A 4,614-nucleotide genomic window follows, 5' to 3' on the forward strand; every position below is an offset into this window, starting at 1 on the left:
TAGACTGTCAACATTGATGTGAAAAATCACCATTTTTCCATAGAAAAATATGACTGTTTAATAATAAAATTAATGAAAGGAGGAAAGAGAAAAAATAGTCACATCACTGAATCACATGCAGGAGAACACAGTCCTTGATTTCTGAAATGTCATGGCTCTGTTTGTAAACAAGCTTTACCCCAGCACTTTTCAACATCAGTGGGCACAGAAGTCACTTCAGGCTTTATTTACAATGAAGATGCTCATAAAATGGGTCTGGAATGACATCTGAGTTTTTGCATTTCTATAACGTTCCCAAGTGATGTCAATGCCTCTGCACCTGCATATAACACTTCAGAAAGTGTAGGTTTTGTAGAATTTAGTTCCTGTGGAGCAACTGTGGCAAATATGTGCTCTCATGTCAACTGCCCACATCCCTTTACTTGTGATAGAGATCACTAGTCAGTCAAACACACTTTCCTCCTGAGCCTAGATAGGATCACCAGGTAGAATGCAGTTGAGGGCAGGTGATGCTCAATAAGGAAGATTATGTGAGTTGAAACCTACTGCTGGTCACCTTGTCCTGCAGTACTGATATAAGTCCCATCCATCAACATTGCAAAGAATCCACTTGGAATACCTCCTTTCTTTCTTCAGGCCTTAAATTTCTGGTTCCAAAACTCTGTGTCCTAGACAAATTAGCCACAGTTAATTACAGATGTATCTTTTCTTTCAGCAGAGGTAAGAAAACCTATCTTTCCAACAAAAGTGGGGATATATCATCTACTTCTTTTATTAACTCCCTTAATATCACATTGTGCCTCAGTTTCTTCATCTACAAAATAAGAATTATACTGCTATCTCTAAGGTTGTTGTGAGAATTAACAAGAAATTAATGTGACTTGCTTGCTTAGAACAGCTCTCTGTCCAGAGTAAGACTCAGTAATGGGTAACTGTTATCATAATTCCTCAAGGAAGCCTAGCACAGTGCCATGTCCATGGCAAATGTTAAAGAAAAATACTATTTCTTCTTCCTGTTGATCATTGTGTAAATTAGATTTATTGAATGAGCTCTGGATCTGCTAAGATCCAGAACTTGGTCATTCTCATTGTTGTTATTCAGTCCAACTCTTTGCAACCCCATGGACTGCAGCACACCAGGCTTCCCTTTCCTTCACCATCTCCCTGAGTTTGCTCAAACTCATGTCCATTGAGTCGGTGATACCATCCAACCATCTCATCCTCTATCACCCCCTTCTCCTCCTGCCTTCAATCTCTCCCAGCATCAGAGTCTTTTCCAATGAGTCCTCTCAGGTGGTCTAAGTATTGGAGCTTCAGTTTCAGCATCAGTCCTTCCAATGAATAGTCATTTGTAGGCTTAGTAAATTATCTTTTCAGCAGTTAAACTTTTATCATTTAACCTTTCATCAACTTCATCAGCTGGAAATTTCTTTGCTAATTTTCCAAACCACAAAATACTGTGAATTTTACAAGACCATGGACCTATTTTGTTATGCATTTCCTGTGTATTACAAGAGGCTAGTTGATTATATATTTTTTAATGTGAGGTTTTTCTAAAAGGAAAAATTAAAATTCAATATACAATATACTAATTTATGGCAGTGGTTTGAGACAAAATCTTAAGAATTAGTTTTTTGGAGATAGAGAAATAGAATATGTAAAAACTCAATATTTGAGATTATATGCCATCTACTGAATGCCCTTCTCTGGTCTGTCATGATAGCTTCTGTTATACATTTTCCTGGTTTTACGTGTGTGCACTCAGTCATTCAGTCGAGTCCAATTCTTTGCGACCCCATGGACCATACCCTGCCAGGCTCCTCTGTCCATGGAATTTTTTTTTTTTCTGTTCATGGAATTTTCCAGGTAAAAATACTGGAGTCGGTTGCCATTTCCTTCTACAGAGGATCTTCCCTACCCTCGTCTCTTCATCTCCTGCGTTTTGGTAGGCAGATTCTTTATACCAATACACCACCTGGGAAGCCTTCTTTATGTATGTAATGTCAAAAAATTCATGACTATTATTTAATGTATTTTCAGTTAAAAGGCACAATAGTATATGTGTGACAACATATAACATGTGTAACAACATAAATAAGGAAGGGCTAAGAACAATTACAAAAGAAGAAAAAATACTGCTATAGAGAAGCCAAAATGAAGAGTAAAGCAAGCATTGAATTTAGAGCCAAAGATGGTGGTGAAGCATCAGTTCTGTCCCTCTACCTCTCTGAACTTTCATTTATTAGGATTAATAAAAAAAATGGGATAAGTTATTTTTATGATTAATTTCAGTTCTGACATTCTATATATTGATAACATTACATAACACTCATGGGTTTCATTCAAGCATTAAAAAAAAATCTGTATAGTTATTCCAAGTATCCAGGTGACAGCAAAAGAAAAAAAATTATAGTACTTCCAAAGTCTAATCTAGGTAATGAGGGCTTATTTTCACCCGAGTTACTGGTTTTCTGCCACTGGAGGGCGTGCGGTGCTTGGTTGTAAACTGTCCCTCTGGGCTTCGCTCTCTTGCTCATAACTTCATTTTCAGTCCACTGCGTTGGAATAGAGCATCAGAGAAACCACCTCCCTCATTTGGCAGAGTTAACAGGTGAGGGGTAGGCCTGGCAGAGTGTGTGAGCTAGCCAACAGAGAAAAATCTCCTTAATCTGCCAGGTGCCATTTCAACCACCCTCATCTCCCCTTAATAGTAGCCCCATGCAGACCTTCACCCCACGTCCCCTCTTCCCTCAGTTCTGAGTGCACTTCTGCTGCTCTCTCCTTCACGTGGCTTTCCCAAGTCCCCTTGCATTTTTCACAAGTCTCCAGCAGAGACTAGATCCTGGTCCTCTTGAATATGGCCTAGCGGGTGGAATGGATTTAGTTCACAAACAACCAGACTCCACTTACTGGTCTCTAGAAGATTTGCTCCATTCTTGATCTAGGATACCAATAGTGCAAAAGGTGAAAGAAATGGCGCTTTCCAGGAAGCTGGTTTTTATTGAAACTCTAGTGTCCACTGGGTACAAGGAATGGGTCCCACCCTTTAAGGAGCTCCCAGACTAATTAGGAGGATTAAACAGAGAATGGCAGGGATGGGATACAGAATGACAAATCTTGAAGGAACTTTAGACTTCTTTTTATATGTGAACAACTGAAGTTCTATGTTGAAAACAATTGGGAAGTCTTTTCCCAACTTAGAATGAGTGCTGTGATCAATTACTCATGTCTGCCATGGGCATGGACTGGAGCTGATACGCATGCATTTACCAACCCTGATTTTCCATTCCAGGCCCCACTTTTTTCTTTTTTTTCAGTTGGGGAAACTGAGGCCTAAAAGAGGAAAGGAATCTAGTCAAGGTCATTCAATTAAGTGTCAAAGAATAAGTTTTCAAAGCATTATAACCTTAGGCAAATCAGTCTAGAGTTAGAGGAGGGTGTTTTTTCTATTCTGAAAGCCCTGACTGGTTCTTCCACCTCACCTAGTTTTCCTGGCACACTTGGACTGATTTGTTCCTTCTTTTGAAAATATCCCGTGATTTCTTCTTTCTTTTTCATTTTTTTTCTTATGCAATTGTCACTACTTATTAAAGAATGCATGTCACACATATAAATAACAAAGCATAAAATGTAATAAATACCTACCCTGTAATCCACCCCTTTATTTAACAAATAGAAGCTATTTCAAACCAAGGATAGGCTTACTATGAGGTCTGGGCTGAAGGTCAGATTAACCTCAAGATTTACACCCCAGGGGCTCTAAGAGCAGAGGTAAAAGTGAGTGGCTCTCTGTGAAATCATCTCCAATAATGGGGGGCAGAACAAAGATTAAATTAAAATTAATTAAATTGATTAAATTAAGTTAAATTGATAAAATAACACAATATAACTCTAATAACAATAGAGTTAGTAGGCTTCTGTTAGGGCCAGGCAACAGTTGCTGCCAGCTTTGAAAGAGATGCATCCAGTAGCAATACTTGATGATTTCATGAATCAATAGAGTCTTAGAAAGAGAAACAAACTAGTCAAGTGAGTAAACTTGCCTGATATAAAGCTACAAAGCAACCTGATACAGGGAAATGATTCCCAAAAGACAAGAAACTGAAGATTCATCCCAGGACTTACAGTTCCCAAAGTTAAAGTGTGGATTTCTTGTCATTCTCATCCTCCAGCAGGAGGGTTCTGCTCGGTTCTTTTACTTGCATCCTCTAAAGGGGATGTTCAGTTCACCCTGAATTGACTTCAGAAGTCCAAAGAGACTCAAAGGCTCTGCAGTACGAATAAAACCACCTATGTCCTTAATTCTTTTCCTTCCCTTGTGCATATTTTTCTGATTTGAAAGATACCGGGGAAAGGTCTGGGACCTAATCAGATAAACAGTTCCTCCATGACACAGTCCCTCTACAAGGAAAGTTTCGACACTTCGTCTCTTCCCAACAATAGTGTAGCCTCCCACTCCAGGGCCGTGAGCTTCTCTCTGTGTGATCTGCGTCCCACTCTCTCCCTGTCTCCAGCGGTGCATGCGTGTCTCTCGTTCTCTGCAGTGGTTGCCAGAAATCTCTTAATCTCCTTTGGATATAATCTCCTGTTCTATTTTAGTCTTCACATTTTCTT

The sequence above is a fragment of the Cervus canadensis genome, chromosome 11 (genome assembly GCF_019320065.1).
Source record: "Cervus canadensis isolate Bull #8, Minnesota chromosome 11, ASM1932006v1, whole genome shotgun sequence".
Taxonomy (NCBI): Eukaryota; Metazoa; Chordata; class Mammalia; order Artiodactyla; family Cervidae; genus Cervus; species Cervus canadensis.